Source organism: Nycticebus coucang, chromosome 20 (genome assembly GCF_027406575.1).
Source record: "Nycticebus coucang isolate mNycCou1 chromosome 20, mNycCou1.pri, whole genome shotgun sequence".
Taxonomy (NCBI): domain Eukaryota; kingdom Metazoa; phylum Chordata; class Mammalia; order Primates; family Lorisidae; genus Nycticebus; species Nycticebus coucang.
In genome coordinates this window covers 33,096,716-33,113,640 of record NC_069799.1, presented here as the reverse complement: position 1 = coordinate 33,113,640, position 16,925 = coordinate 33,096,716, and the positions used below count along the sequence as shown (strand labels likewise).

Below are 16,925 nucleotides of genomic sequence, written 5' to 3'. Positions count from 1 at the left end.
GAGAGAAAGAGAAGAACCACATTCATAGGCAAGGTAAGGGATTGGACTCTTCATATGGTGGCTGGAAGGATGGTGGAAGTCAGGAATAGTGAGTGTGTGTCTTTGGAAGTGTTTCATTCTGAGATTGGAAATGGAAAATGGCTTATAGCCATCAGGGGGCTTTTTTTTTTTTTTTTTTTTTTTTTTGGCCGGGGCTGGGTTTGAACTCGCCACCTCCGGCATATGGGACCAGCGCCCTACCCGCTGAGCCACAGGCGCCGCCCCATCAGGGGGCTTTAAGGAATGTAGCAGTGATACCCTGGATGAGTATTCTTTCTCTTTACTTTGATACATCTGAACAGTTTCAGCTAACAGAATAACTCACAAATATGCCCCCAGGGTAGACTATGGCCTCTGGGCTTCATGACAAGGCAGTCTTCTATCTTGCTTTTGCACCAGGATCAGACCCCAGTGCATATGAAAAAGAGAATTAAAAAGAAAAATAATGGCTCGGTGCCTATAACTCAATGGTTAGGGTGCCGGCCACATATGCCAGGGCTAGTGGGATCTAAACAGGCCAGGTCCTGCTACACAACAATGAAAATTGCAACAACAACAACAAAATAGCCAGGCACTGTGGTGGGCACCTGTAGTCCCAGCTACTTGGGAGGCTGAGGCAAGAGAATCACTGAAGCTCAATGGTTTGAGGTTGTTGTGAACTGTGACGCCACAGCACTCTACCAAGGGTGACAAACCGAGTCTCTGTCTCCAAATAATAAAAAAATAAAATAAAAATAAGGTCAAAGCCAGAAACAGCACTGTTAGACCAGATAAGATTTGATTTTTCCAGGTGACAGGGTAGGGATTAACACAGTATTCCCTGGCAAGGGAACTGGGAGCTCTTTGACACTGGGAGCACTCAGACTCTGGACTCTGGAAAAAGGAGAATTAACATTAACATTAAAAAGGAGAATTAACAGTTGACAACTGCTGCTCCTAATTATCCAGGATAGACGAGGGCTTCTGAGGTGTTCACATAGAGGCACTCAAACACTCATTTTATCCTCAAAATACAATTTCAGCTCAGATGGGGGAATTCCAGAAAAAAGAAAATCATTTCCATGGTCAATTCCAAGATAAAGCAGCAGGTAGAATTTTGCTTCTTTGTACCCAAAGTAGACAAAGACAAACACATAACTTTTAAAGAGGTTTGGGAGAAAGTGGGTTTCTCCATGGTGAGAGGATTTTAGCATCCTGCACTCAGCGTGGTGGGGGAGGATCAGCCTTCTGGAGAATGACAGGCTCAGGGAGTAAAAGAGATAAATGAGATTCACCTGACGGTGCCTGAGAACATTCCAGACTGAGCAACTGAGCAACCCTGGAAACAGTTCTGGTGAATCTCTCACTCACATGATTCCTGCACAGAGAACTGTCTACAAGATGAGCACAGATTGATTTTGGAAAAGAAACTAAAGGTCTCTGATATTATACACAGAGGTGACACAGAGAGGATCTGTTATGCCTATGGTACGGGTCCCTTAAGGGCCCATACTGGGCACAAAAATTCTAGATTGCAGTTCCGAGTGGCCCAGATTTCAGGATCAAATGGCCCAGTTTGCAGTTCCCCAAAGATCACCTGTTGTGCTGTCATGAAAGAATGGTGACCTCCCTCAGTGCTATGTCTGAGACCATTTATCAAGTCATAGCCTGATTATGGTCACAGCAGATACGTTTTTCTCCTAATCTGGGAGCAGCTCTCTGAGCTCAGCTAGCTACAGGGGCCTGTGAACACAGCAGTGCAGACCTATGCCATGGCCACCCAAGTGGCCTTTGTCTTCTTTGCTGAGGGCTGTTCCTCTACATTGCCTGATCCTAGACATCAAGCCCTGGGTGGAGAAACATACAGCTCCTCCCAGGAAAAACCTGGGCATACCCTATCCCTGGAGAGGAGGTCACAGCCTGTCAGTGGAGAAGATGAGACTTGAGCTGGGGGATCCCTGACCCTATTCAGCAGAGGATGCAGCTCTGGGTGCAAGGTCAAAGACCTGATACTTCTCACATTTTTCCAGATGACCAGCTTCACAATTTTGGACACACACTTAAAAGATGACAGGAGTAGTGGAAGTCTTAGTAAAAGAATTTGAACAAAATAATCAGAAAGTTGAACTCCGTCTTTCCTTGAGGATTAGGATGACTGACAAATTTTATATTAATGTAACATAATTGATGTCCACTGGTTGTTTTATGAGAGTCATGACATTCTTTTTAATTAAAAGCATATGAGGGTGGCAGAGCATGATGGCGGACAGGACAGACGTGTAGCCCACCTCTCCCAAGCCACCAGGTGAGAGGAAAGGCGGTCTGGACCTTCCCTGTGTGTGGATTATTGGAGTGGACAGACAGCTGGAGACGCCCAGCGAACTGGCGGTTTGCTATATATGAGGGGTAATTTAAAAATCACAGACTCTGTTGTAGAGATTCATCCCTGCTGGGCCGTGCCGGCCAGCAGGCCCCTCCCCCACAGAGGTCAGCAGCTTGTAAATGCTGACAAAATCCAATTGACAAGTAATTAATCCTGAACTGAGGGAGGCATCCAAAAGGAGAGCCACTCAAAACCACAGGGAGCAGAGCAAACTGTTAGACAATTGAAGGGAAGTGATCCTGCCCAGGAAACAGACATTTTGAACTACCCAAAAGGGCGGGCACCTTTCTCCCAGGTGTTGAATGGGGCTGGCAGTTCACGCTGCGCTGCGAACTGGCGGACGCCATCCAAAACTCTGAACCATAAAACTCAGAATAAATCCCTCGAGCGCTCCAACCATGGGAACGGCTTGAAGCCTAGGACCCGGCTTTGGCTTCTGGAGCTGCGGAGCTACTGAAGCCGTGGGAACCAGCTACAGGAGATACCGCGCGAACTCAGCACCACTAACCTTATGGCCGATTGCAGTCGCCAGTTTGCGGGGGAACCTGGGAGCAGAGTGGAGGGACTTAGGAAGCGTGGACACCTGCACTGAGTGGAAGGGTCGGTCGCAAGTGCTGTCCCGAGGAGAACAGGACCCGGCTTTGGCTTCTGGAGCCGCGGAGCTAATGAAGCCGTGGACGGGCTTTGGCTGCTGAAGCCCCGGGAACCAGCTACAGGAGATACCGCGCGAACTCAGCACCACTCCCCTTATGGCCGATTGCAGTCGCCAGCTTGCGGGGGAACTTGGGAGCAGAGTGGAGGGACTTAGGAAGCGTGGACACCTGCACTGAGTGGGAGGGTCAATCGAAAGTGTGCCAAGGTTGCACAATTCTTAGGCGACAAACTTTTACAGAAACTCCAAAATGGCGTTCGGCCCTGGAAGGTGGTTACCATGGTAACGGTATAAACTGTGAACAAGGTGTAAGTCTCGAAACCACTCACAGCGCCGCCTGATGTCCAGAAAGTATATTGCAGTTGAATATATTCCTACGAAAGTTGATCCCTACAGCAGACATATAGACATTTATAGATATATTTCGACCACAAGAATATTTTAGCAGTTGGTGCCTTTTTTTTGTTTTGTTTTTTTTTTGTTTTTTTTGGTTTTCGTGGGGGTTTTTTTGCTGTTGTTTTCTTTTTGTCTGATTTTTCCTCACCATTTTCTTAGAGGAGATTTCGATAATTTTTTATTATTACATTTTATATAGATATATTTTTTATTTCTATGTCTTCTAATTTTAATTTCTTCTTTCTTCTCACTTAACATTCCTTCTAACACCACTTTTTTCTCTTTTTTTCCTTTCTTTCAATTATTTTACGATTATCACTATTTTTATTGCAGTTGTTCTTATATTGCTGTTGTCGTGGTTATTGCTTGTATGTTCATGTGTTTCCATCTGTCTCTGTATGTATGGGCCCATGTGCCTGGTAAACTTTGTATCGGTTTATTTGTTCATTTGGTCTCAATGAGCTTGGTGTTACGACCTGTAACCCTGAGCTCCTAACACCCCCCTCCACTCTCACTCCCTGATCTGGAGACCTGCCCCCTCAGGAGTCCAGATTCTTGGCTGAACTCTCAAGAGGTGTAGACAGGACATGGACAGCAGCTGGCCAGTGCTGACTCTGTAGCAAAGGAGCAAGAAGACAACGGTCGGCTGAGAGGGAATTACACTGGAGCGGTGGTGCCCCGAGGTGCAGAGCAACAGCCGTCTTCAGCAATAACAAGGCCCACCCCCAGATATCCCATAGCCTCTCCTCCAGTCTTCCTGTGCAACCAGATGAGGCCGAACATCTTCTCAGATGGCAACCACTATGGAACAGACCTGGGACTGAAACACAGGCCCCGTGAGTAAAGGGTTTTCCTGAGATGTTACCGACCTGGGTGGAACATGGGGACTAGAAAACACACCCGCAGAGCCGGGAAACTCCTAGGGTGGGGCTGATCCAGAGAACAGCTCTACTGAGCCTAAGATGCACCTGGCCCTTAGGGGATCACCAGCCAATAGACAAAGGAGGCCAAGAGGCTACGGCCAACAACTGATTGTGCTGCGAATACAAACCTACAGGACTAAAGACAGGGCCTGAGACATAGGTTCTGGGAACTCAGATCAGCCTGTCCTCTGCAGAGGAATCTGGCAAGGTCAGAGACAAACTCCCACAGGGTTGTACCCTTCACCCAGTAACATAAACTAAGGGTGGGGCTGGAACTGAGTGAACACCTCCAGCCTCCATCAAGTGCCCGAGGTTGACAGGCCACACCACTCCCTACTGGATAAAGACAGAGATTAGTGGCCTAGTCAAGCAGACACAGACTACCCTGTGACTTAGGTAGGTGAAAACCCCTGGAGTATCTGCTTACTGCAGACAACTGACTGGGTCACAGCCCTGTGGGGCTAGCAGAGACTGGGTGTGACAGAGCTGCAAGGTGGGGAAGGAGGCATCAATCTTCCCAGACTGATCTATTTACTGGTGGCTCTTCCTGACTCCACGCAACACTGGAGCAAGCCATTTTAGAGCAGTCACAGGACCCCTGTGACCCAGTTCCCAGGGACCTCTTGAACTCTCCCACCCGAGGCAGCTGCTGACTGAGACAATTGACTTGGACCTTTTGAACTGAGTCACTCACCTGGGGACTATCCAGGTGGTGCCCTGGGTGTGTGGTTATAGGAAGGTTTGATTTTCCTTTTCCATTTGTTGCCTGTGGTGGGTGGGGTGACTTAATTGCTGGTTTTTCTCCACAGCTGAGACTTTAACCCAGAGTAACTATTTCACTAGGGTCACATAGAAACCAGCTGAAAACAAGTCAGAACCACTTAGCCCCTCTACACCAAACAGGGCCCCAGTTTCTCAGGCCACAGCACTCTACGGGTCCTCGACAAAAGACCAGAGGAAAATCAAAGGGAGGAAAACAATCATGGGGTGGAATCAGTGGAAAAACTCTGGTAACATGAATAACCAGAATAGAACAACCCCCCCAAGGAAAGATATGGCAGATGTAATTGAAGATCCCATTCACAAACAACTGGCTGAGATGTCGGAAATCGAATTCAGAATTTGGATGGCAAGCAAGATTAACAAAATGGAATTAGGAATTCATGGAGAAATTCAAAAGCTGTCTCAAGTATTTAAAGACAAAACCATGAAAGACTTAGACACACTGAAACAAGAATTTGCAGCCTCAAAGATATGAAAAATACAGTGGAATCCCTTAGCAACAGAATGGACCAAGCAGAAGAAAGGATCTCCAACATCGAAGATAAAGCCTTTGAACGCTCCCAAACTCTCAAAGAGGAAGAGAAATGGAGAGCAAAAATGGATCACTCACTCAGAGAGCTCTGGGATAACTCGAAGAAGACACATATCCGTCTCATAGGAATTCCTGAAACAGATGAAGTGGCCTCACTGGGCGCAGAGGCCCTTCTGCAGGAAATTGTGAAAGACAATTTTCCAGACATGCCTAGAGAACCTGAAATTCAGACAGCAGATAGCTTCAGAACCCCAGCACGACTCAACCCCAATAAGACATCCCCCAGGCATATCATAATTAACTTCACTAAAGTTAATATGAAGGAGAAAATTCTCAAAGCTACCAGGAGAAAGAAATCTATTACCTTCAAAGGGAAGAACATTAGAATGACTGCAGATCTCTCTGCTGAAACTTTTCAAGCCAGAAGAGGGTGGTCATCAACGTTTAATCTCCTCAAGCAAAATAACTTTCCACCCCGGATCTTGTACCCAGCTAAACTGAGTTTCATTTACAATGGAGAAATTAAATACTTTAATGACATACATATGCTAAAGAAATTTGCCATAACTGAACCAGCTCTTCAGGATATTCTCAGACCTATCCTCCATAATAACCAACCCAATCCTCTACTACAAAAGTAAACTCACTCGGAAACTTCTGATCAAACTCTAACTTCCACAATGGCAAAAGGATTAAAAATGCCCACTGGACTTTCAAAAAACTCAATACCCCAAATTTCACCAAACTTATCAATGCTCTCCATTAATGTGAATGGCTTAAACTGCCCTCTAAAGAGACATAGGTTAGCTGACTGGATACAAAAACTCAGGCCAGACATTTGTTGCATACAAGAGTCACATCTTAACTTAAAAGACAAATACAGACTCAGGGTGAAAGGATGGTCATCCGTATTTTAGGCAAATGGTAACCAGAAAAAAGCAGGAGTTGCAATTTTATTTGCAGACACAATAGGCTTTAAACCAACAAAAGTAAGGAAGGACAAAAATGGTCACCTCATATTTGTTAAGGGTAAGACTCAATATGCTGAGATTTCAATTATTGATATCTATGCACCCAACCAGAATGCACCTCAATTTATAAGAGAAACTCTAACAGACATGAGCAACTTGATTTCCTCCAACTCTATAATAGTTGGAGATTTTAACACTCCTTTGGCAGTGCTGGATCGATCCTCCAACAAAAAGCTGAGTAAAGAAATTCTAGATTTAAATCTAACCATCCAGCATTTAGATTTAGCTGACATCTACAGAACATTTCATCCCAATAAACTGAATACGCATACTTCTTATCAGCCCACGGAACTTACTCCAGAATCGATCACATCTTAGGTCACAAGTCTAATCTCAGAAAATTTAAAAAAATAGAAATTATTCCATGTATCTTCTCGGACCATCATGGATTAAAACTTGATATGAGGGTGGTGCCTGTGGCTCAGTCGGTGGGGCGCCAGCCCCATGTACCGAGGGTGGCGGGTTCAGACCCGGCCCCGGCCAAACTGTAACCAAGGGATGGCCGGGCGTTCTGGCAGGCGCCTGTAGTCCCAGCTACTCGGGAGGCTGAGGCGCGAGAATCGCTTGAGCCCAGGAGTTGGAGGTTGCTGTGAGCTGTGTGACGCCATGGCACTCTACCGAGTGCCATAAGGTGAGACTCTGTCTCTACAAAAAAAAACAACTTGAGATGAGTAACAACAGGAATCTTCATACACATACAGAAACATGGAAGTTAAATAACCTTATGCTGAATGATAGCTGGGTCAGAGATGAGATCAAGAAGGAAATTGCCAAATTTCTGGAACAAAACGACAATGAAGACACGAACTATCAGAACCTCTGGGACACAGCAAAGGCAGTTCTAAGAAGGAAATTTATAGCACTGCAAGCCTTCCTCAGGAGAACGGAAAAAGAGGAAGTAAGCAACTTAATGGGACATCTCAAGAGACTGGAAATGGAAGAACAATTCAACCCCAAATCCAGTAAAAGAAAAGAAATAACCAAAATCAGAGCAGAACTAAATGAAACTGAAAATAAAAGAATAATACAACAGATCCATAAATCAAAAAGCTGGTTTTTTGAAAAGGTCAACAAAATAGATAAACCTTTGGCCAACCTAATCAGGAAAAAAAGAGTAAAATCTCTAATCTCATCAATCAGAGATAACAAAGACGAAATAACAACAGACTCCTCACAAATACAAAAAATCCTTAATGAATATTACAAGAAACTTTACTCTCAGAAATACGAAAATCTGAAGGAAATCGACCGTTACTTACAAACACATCACCTTCCAAGACTTAATCAAAAACAAGTGGAAATGTTGAACAGGCCCATATCAAGTTCAGAAATATCATCAACCATACAAAATCTCCCCAAAAAGAAAAGCCCGGGACCAGATGGTTTCACGTCAGAATTCTACCAAACCTTTCAAGAGGAATTAGTACCTATACTACTCAAACTGTTCCAAAAGGTAGAAAAAGAAGGAAGACTACCCAACACATTCTATGAAGCAAACATCACCCTGATCCCCAAACCAGGAAAAGATCCAACGAGAAAAGAAAATTTTAGACCCATATCACTAATGAATATAGATGCAAAAATATTCAACAAGATTCTAACAAACAGAATCCAGCAACATATCAAACAAAACATAAATCATGACCAAGTCGGTATTATCCCAGGGTCTGAAGGCTGGTTCAGTATATGTAAATCTGTAAATGTAATCCAGCACATAAACAAATTAAAAAACAAAGACCATATGATTCTCTCAATCGATGCAGAAAAAGCTTTTGATAACATCCAACATCCATTCATGATTAGAACACTTAAGAAAATTGGTATAGAAGGGACATTTCTTAAACCGATAGAGGCCATCTACAGCAAACCCACAGCCAATATCATATTGAATGGAGTTAAATTGGAACCATTTCCACTTAGATCTGGAACCAGACAGGGCTGCCCATTGTCTCCATTGCTCTTTAACATTGTAATGGAAGTTTTAGCCACCACAATTAGGGAAGAAAAGGCGATCAACGGTATCCACATACGGTCAGAAGAGATCAAACTTTCGCTCTTAGGAGATGATATGATTGTATATCTGGAAAATACTAGGGACTCTACTACAAAACTCTTAGAAGTGATTAAGGAATACAGCAGTGTCTCAGGTTACAAAATCAACATTCATAAATCGGTAGCCTTTATATATACCAACAATAGTCAAGTTGAAAAAACAATTAAGGACTCTATCCCATTCACAGTAGTGCCAAAGAAGATGAAATACTTGGGAGTTTATCTAACAAAGGACATGAAAGATCTATATAAAGAGAACTATGAAACTCTAAGAAAAGAGATAGCTGAGAATGTTAACAAGTGGAAAAATATACTATGCTCATGGTTGGGAAGAATCAACATTGTTTAAATGTCCATACTACCCAAAGCAATATATAATTTCAACGCAATCCCCATGAAGGCTCCACTGTCATACTTTAAAGATCTTGAAAAAATAATACTTGGTTTTATATGGAATCAGAAAAAACCTCGAATAGCCAAAACATTACTCAAAAATAAAAACAAAGCAGGAGGAATCACGCTACCAGACCTCAGACTATACTAGAAATCGATAGTGGTCAAAACAGCATGGTACTGGCACAAAAACAGAGAAGTAGATGTCTGGAACAGAACAGAGAACCAAGAGATGAATCCAGCTACTTACCGTTATTTAATCTTTGACAAGCTAATTAAAAACATTCAGTGGGGAAAAGATTCCCTGTTTAACAAATGGTGCTGAGTGAACTGGCTGGCAACCTGTAGAAGACTGAAACTGGACCCACACCTCTCACCATTAACCAAGATAGACTCTCACTGGATTAAAGATTTCAACCTAAGACATGAAACTATAAAAATACTAGAAGAGAGTGTAGAGAAAACCCTTGAAGAAATTGGGTTGGGCGAGTTTTTTATGAGAAGGACCCCCCGGGCAATTGAAGCTGCTTCAAAAATACACTATTGGGACTTGATCAAACTAAAAAGCTTCTGCACGGCCAAGAACACAGTAAGTAAAGAAAGCAAACAGCCCTCAGAATGGGAGAAGATATTTACAGGTTATGTCTCCGACAAAGGTTAAATAACCAGAATCCACAGAGAACTCAAACGCATTAGAAAGAAAAGAACAAGGGATCCCATTGCAGGCTGGGCAAGGGACTTGAAGAGAAACTTCTCTGAAGAAGACAGGCGCATGGCCTTCAAACATATGAAAAAATGCTCATCATCTTTAATCATCAGAGAAATGCAAATCAAAACTACTTTGAGATATCATCTAACTCCAGTGAGACGAGCCTATGTCACAAAATCCCAAGACCACAGATGTTGGCGTGGATGTGGAGAAAAGGGAACACTTTTGCACTGCTGGTGGGAATGCAAATTAATACATTCCTTTTGGAAAGAGATATGGAGAACACTTAGAGATGTAAAAATAGATCTGCCATTCAATCCTGTAATCCCCCTACTGGGCATATACCCAGAAGACCAAAAATCACACCATAACAAAGATATTTGTATCAGAATATTTATTGCAGCCCTATTCATAATTGCTAAGTCATGGAAAAAGCCCAAGTGCCCATCGATCCATGAATGGATCAATAAATTGTGGTATATGTACACCATGGAATATTATGCAGCCTTAAAGGAAGATGGAGACTTTACCTCTTTCATGTTTGCATGGATGGAACTAGAACATATTCTTCTCAGTGAAGTGTCTCAAAAATGGGAGAGAGAGTACCCAATGTACTCACCCTTATTATGAAACTAATGTAGGACCTTCACATGAAAGCTATATCCAGGGATAAACTAAGAATAGGGAGAAAGGGGAAAGGGAGGGGAGGGAGGGGGGAAGGAGGAGGATTAATGGGATTATACCTGCGGTGCATCTTACAAGGGTATATGTGAATCCTAGTAAATGAGGAATGTAAAGGTCTTAGCAAAATAACTAAGAAAATGCTACAAAATCTATGTTAACTAATGTGATGAAAATGTGTCAAACGATCTATTAACCAAGTGTATGGTTCCCCACGATCATGCCAATGTACACAGCTATGGTTTAATAAAAATAAATTAAAAAAAATAAAAGCATATGAGGGTTTAATTGTTCATACATTTCTGTATACCATAGGAAGCAGCAAAGTGAATACATGTTGTTATTCTCGTTCCCTAATTCAGAAAATGATGGAGATCTTTACTCTTCCACTCTCAGTACATGAAGCACTGTTATCCACTAACCTTTGCTAGCACATTCTAGGGAGAAATGTTTATATTTTTTCTGTCTTAAGAAACCGTGGTGAAATCATGTTATTGTCATTTACATTTTCTTTTTACAAATTTCTCATAAGGTATATTAAATGCTTATTGATAATATGCATTCCCTCTATAATTTTATTTTTTTATTGTTGTTGTTGAGACAGAGTCCCTGAGCAGAGTGCAATGGCGTCATAGCTCACTGCAACCTCAGACTAGGTGCTGTGGGCATCCTGCTGCCTCAGCTTCCGGAGGCCACTGGGTTTACAGCTGCTCACCTAGGTGCCCAGCTGGATTTTTCATTTTTTTAGGAATCAGGGCTTCACTCTCACTCGGGCAAGTCTTGAACTCCTAAGCTCAAGCAATTCTTCCTCCTCAGCTTCCCACGGTACGACAGGTGTAAGCCCCCTCAACCAACCCCTCTATAATTTTAATATTGGTTACTAACAAAAGAAATTCTCTACCTTGTTAATGATATTTGCCTAGTTTTAAGCTTTTTTATTTATTTTGGTTGATCTTATTTTATTATAGGATATTAAACCTAATTATTTATTGCCATTTGTGTGACATTTATTGTGTGTATTTCTTTGAGATAGAGTCTCACTCTGTCACCCTGGCTAGAGTGCCATGGCATCATGATAGCTCACAGCAACCTCAAACAGTTGAGCTAGGGCAATTCTTTTTCCACACCCTCCTGAGTAGCTGAGACTACAGGGGTATGCCACCAGCCTTGGGTAGTTTTTCTATTTTCAGTAGAGACAGGGTTTCCTTCTGCTGGCTAGTCAGAGACTCCTGAGCTCAAGCAATCTCTTGCCTCTGCCTCCCAGAGTGCTAGAATTACAGGTGGGAGCATCTGTGCCTGGTCACATTTGTTCTATTTTATTTACACATTTTTATAGGCATTTGACACTGGGATTATCCAATATTTATAAGTGTACTAAATTTTGATGTAGGAAAAATAATAGCACATGGCTTTCTTTTGTACTTTGCCAAATAATTTCCAGATTACAGAGCATGAGATAAACATTAATGGTTTTGAGTATTTAAATTTAGGTAATTTTGCATTTTATACAATAACATTTGTTGTAACTGCATGTGTGGGTTACAGGTCTGATGTCTCTTCACTTCTTCATCCTCACTTTGAGTTTACCAAACCCACAGCTCTCCTTGTAGTTGTAAGATAGCATTTTATCATTCCGGTAGATGAGAATAATTTAATGATGATAAACAAGAAATCAGTTTAAAATCAGAACATTTCTTCAAATACAAGCTACATGTGCAATACAATTTTTAGTTTACATGTTATAGTTGTGTTGGGACATGAAGTTTAACCGTAAGAATTGATGAGCTACTAATAGAGAGCAGGCCTGAGAATTTATGAAATAGGCTTCAGTTCTGATCTCAAACTGCCATAGATATCAATTAACTACATCTTGGAAAATAGTAATTAAAAGAACAATAGAGAATGATATAACCTATTCTTATAAAAATATGTCCATTTATAAATTCATAGGAATTATCCAGAAGAATAAACACTAACTCTTTTTTTTTGTAGAGACTCTGGCCCTGGGTAAAATGCCATGGCATCGCACAGCTCACAACAACCTCCAACTCCTGGGCTTAAGCGATTCTGTTGCCTCAGCCTCCCAAGTAGCTGGGACTACAGGCACCCGCCACAACGCCCAGCTATTTTTTGGTTGCAGTTCAGCCGGGGCCGTGTTTGAACCCGCCACCCTCGGTATATGGGGTCGGCGCCTTACCAACTGAGCCACAGGCGCCGCCCAACACTAACTCTTAACAGAGTCATCTATGAATAAAGTGACATTGGAGAAAAGGGGAGATTTTCTCCTCATGAAAATCTATGTAATTTGCCTTTTTTATGGTAGACTCTGCTACATACCTCATTCCTAAATATCACTATATTCATATTCAAAGTACTCCCCGTGGGAAGCTATATTCTGATGCCAGTGCCTAATGTACTCTTCCAAGTGATTTTGGAATTCTTTTATTCCTTTAAATTCCATCAAAGCTGTTGTTGTATTACACTTGATATTCTCAATATCACTACTTGTCTATTTTTTCCCAATATTTCCTTTATCTTCAGACAACAAAAATGTCATTGGGGGCCATATCAGGGGAGTAAAGAAGGTTTTCCAATACAGTTACTTTTGTTCACTGGCTAACTACTCCCTCACAGACAATGTCATATAAACTGGTACACTGTCATGATGTTAGACCCAAGAGTTGGTAACCAAGATTTTCAGATAAGATTGTTCTAATTCTTGGCTCGGCACTTATAGCTCAAGCAGCTAAGGTGCCAGCCACATACACCAGAGCTGGCAGGTTCAAATCCAGCCTGGGTCTACCAAAACAACAATAACAACTATAACCAAAAAAATAGCCAGGCGTTGTGGTGGGCACCTGTGGTCTCAGCTACTTGGGAGGCTTAGGCAAGAGAATTGGAGGTTGGAGGTTGTTGTGAGCTGTGACGCCACGGCACTATAGCCAGGGTGACAGCTTGAGGCTCTGTCTCAAAAGAAAAAAAAGAAAACCCACAAAACACCATCCAAGAACAAAAATAAACATCACCCAGCAAGACACCAACACATGTGAATGAAAACACAACTGTGAGGCCCTGATACACCAAGATTAGAAAACCTTGCAGAGTTGTTTGAACGCTACTGCCACTGGAAGTGCACGGTGGCAGATCTCAAATGAATTTCTTTTTTTTTTTTTTTTTGGAGAGACAGAGTCTCACTTTATGGCCCTCGGTAGAGTGCCATGGCATCACACAGCTCACAGCAACCTCCAACTCCTGGGCTTAAGCTATTCTCTTCCCTCAGCCTCCCGAGTAGGTGAGACTAAAGGCGTCGGCCACAACGCCCAGCTATTTTTTGGTTGCAGTTCAGCTGGGGCTGGGTTTGAACCCGCCACCATTAGTATATGGGGCCGGCGCCGTAGCAACTGAGCCACAGGTGCCGCCCTCAAATGAATTTCTTTATAACGAGAAAAAGATTAAAAAGTAAGGGTTATTACCATTTGGTATTTGGGTAACAAATTGACTTTCATCTCTATTGGTAGCATTTCTTATTTTCACAGCACAAATTTGTGAAAGCCAAGGAAAAAAATTAAGGCAGAAAAGTCACTGCTGCAAAACATGAGATGATGAGTGGCGCCTGTGGCTCAAAGGAGTAGAGCACTGGTCCCATATACCAGAGGTGGTGTGTTCAAACCCAGCCCTGGCCAAAAACTGCAAAAAATAAATAAATAAATACATAAATAAAAAATAAAAAAAAATGAGATGATTATCTTTATAGGATAAGAAACATTCTTGGTGAAAACTAGTCAGAACCCACCACTGCTCCAGCTCACTTGATAAACCTAACATCTGCAAAGGGGAATCAGAGGACAGAGAAAGCCAAGGATTACTTCTCTCTTCCACCAAACTCGTATTTGTGCAAGTCTCCTATTATCAAGTACAAAATGGACTGAAAATGGAGCGTGTATCCCTGGGGATACAGGCAGAGAGACACCAAGTAGAACACAAAGTAATTGTATATTAAAGATACAATTTCAAAAGAATATAAGGGTTAGGTACCATCAGATGAGAATCCAATACTACTTCATTTACTACCCTTAGGTCTTGGACAGTAAGTAGTCATCTGTTCCAGGCTTTTCAATGAAAACTATAGGGGTGTTATATGAAGATTGGTAGGGCCTTATGGGCCCATACCTCATAAAGTTGTCCATCAAAGGGACTATGTCTATTAATGCTTCATGTTTAAAAGGGTATAGGCTTTTTGTGGTGGTTGAGCTTCAGATTGAAAGTAGACCTCAGATGAAGTGGTCCTGGGGACTTTCCTAGGGATACCCTCTTCCGAGACAGAAAAGTTTACCTGGGTGTTGATTTCTTCTGGCCATTTGTCCTTATCCTTCCTGCGCAAGATCCAAGGTCCGCAGCAGCAGGCCGATGATGCAGAGGACAGAGCCAAGTGTCTCCAGCGGAAAGTGGAGGGAGAAAGGTGGACCCGGAAGCAGGCCAAGGCTGAGGTGGGCTCCTGGAACCGCAGGATCCAGCTGGTTGAAGAGGAGCTGGATCGTGCCCAAGAGCGCCTAGCCACTGCCCTGCAAAAGTTGGAGGAAGCAGAAAAAGCTGCTGACAAGAGTGAGAGGGGTATGAAGGTTATTGAAAACCGGGCCGTAAAAGATGAAGAGAAGATGGAACTGCAGGGAATCCAGCTCGAAGAAGCGAAACATATTGCAGAAGAGGCAGATAGGAAATATCGAGAGGTGGCCCTTAAGTTGGTCATTATTGAAGGAGACTTAGAACGCACAGAGGAATAAGCCGAGCTGGTGGAGTCCCGGTGCCGAGAGATGGATGAGCAGATCAGACTGATGGACCAGAATCTCAGGTGTCTGAACACTGCTGAAGAAAATTATTCTCAAGGGCGGCACCTGTGGCTCGGTCAGTAAGGCGCCGGCCCCATATACCGAGGGTGACGGGTTCAAACCCGGCCCCGGCCAAACTGCAAGAAAAAAATAGCCGGGCGTTGTGGCGGGCGCCTGTAGTCCCAGCTGCTCGGGAGGCTGAGGCAAGAGAATCGCGTAAGCCCAGGAGTTGGAGGTTGCTGTGAGCTGTGTGACACCGTGGCACTCTACCGTGGGCCATAAAGTGAGACTCCGTCTCTACAAAAAAGAAAGAAAAGTATTCTCAAAAAGAAGACAAATATGAGGAAGAGATAAAGATTCTTACTGATAAACTCAAGGAGGCAGAGACCCGTGCTGAGTCTGCTGAGAGATCGGTAGCCAAGATGGAAAAGACAATCGATGATTTGGAAGATAAACTGAAATGTACCAAAGAGGAGCATCTCTGTACACAAAGGATGCTGGACCGGACTCTGCTTGACCTGAATGACTAGAACATCCCAGTCCCCCCTGCGCCACTTCTCCCTCTGACCCTGACTCCTCCTGAGGCCAGCCTGCCTGAAGCTGACCTTTAAACTGAGGGCTGATCTTTAATTGGAAGGCTGCTTTCTCCTTTCTCCGCCCCCTCCATCCCCTACCCACCCCACTGCCATGTCTTTTTTGGCAAACTATCTCTGTCTCTTCCTAGAAATTCCAGCTGGGCTAGAGGCTGAGCATCCTCGGGAACAACATTTAAGGGAATGTAAGCACAATGCCAAATGTCTTTAAAAGCATGTTGTGATGTACACATTTTGTAACTACCTTTTTTTGTTGTTCTGGCAACCATTTGTAAAACATTCCAGATACTTCCCCAGCTCTTGAAGCAGCAATCTAATCCCTTTCTCACTTTTGAAAGATGACTTTTCAGTTTAATTCATATTGCCCTCTTCTTAAAAGAGGGGGGGGGAAGGTATGGGCCTGCCTTACTGAGCACCAGAGCCCAGGGAGAGACTCCTCTATGGACAACCTCACTTCTCAAAGTACCAGCCAAACCAGCAAGATGATCCCAGGAGGAGTTAGCCAAACAACAAAAACATGCTGTGAGGTTTTCAGCTTTAAGATATCTTTGGACAACTTTTATTTTTTTCCTTAGAAGTGACCAAATTAAGATGGTAAGACCTCTGAGACCAGATTTTTATCCTGTCTCTACCCCCTTGCCAAGGACTTAGAGAATGGATCATGTGCTCCTTATGTTGAGTGGACCACATAATTGCTGTCCTGCCTTCTTAAAGAAAATTGTTTTTGCCACTCATTTAGTTATATGAAACTCATCTCATTACCCTTTCTGGGTCTGAAGCTGCTATGTCAAAAAGTGCCATCTCCTTGTACTTTCAACAGTCTGTGCTGGAGAAATCTTGAATGGCTTATGTACAAGATTCTAACAATTTTATATTATTTGAAACCTTGCTTCGTTTGGTTTGGGGCACCCTGGCCCCCGCAACTGGCTGTGAGAGCTCTCTACTTTGAGCTG

At 43.0% G+C, this 16,925-nt stretch overlaps 1 pseudogene; it reads left to right on the top strand.

The window, feature by feature from the left end:
• Positions 1-12,310: 12,310 nt before the first annotated feature.
• On the top strand, positions 12,311-16,773 carry LOC128572578 (tropomyosin alpha-3 chain-like; annotated as a pseudogene).
• The last annotated feature ends 152 nt before the right edge of the window (positions 16,774-16,925 follow it).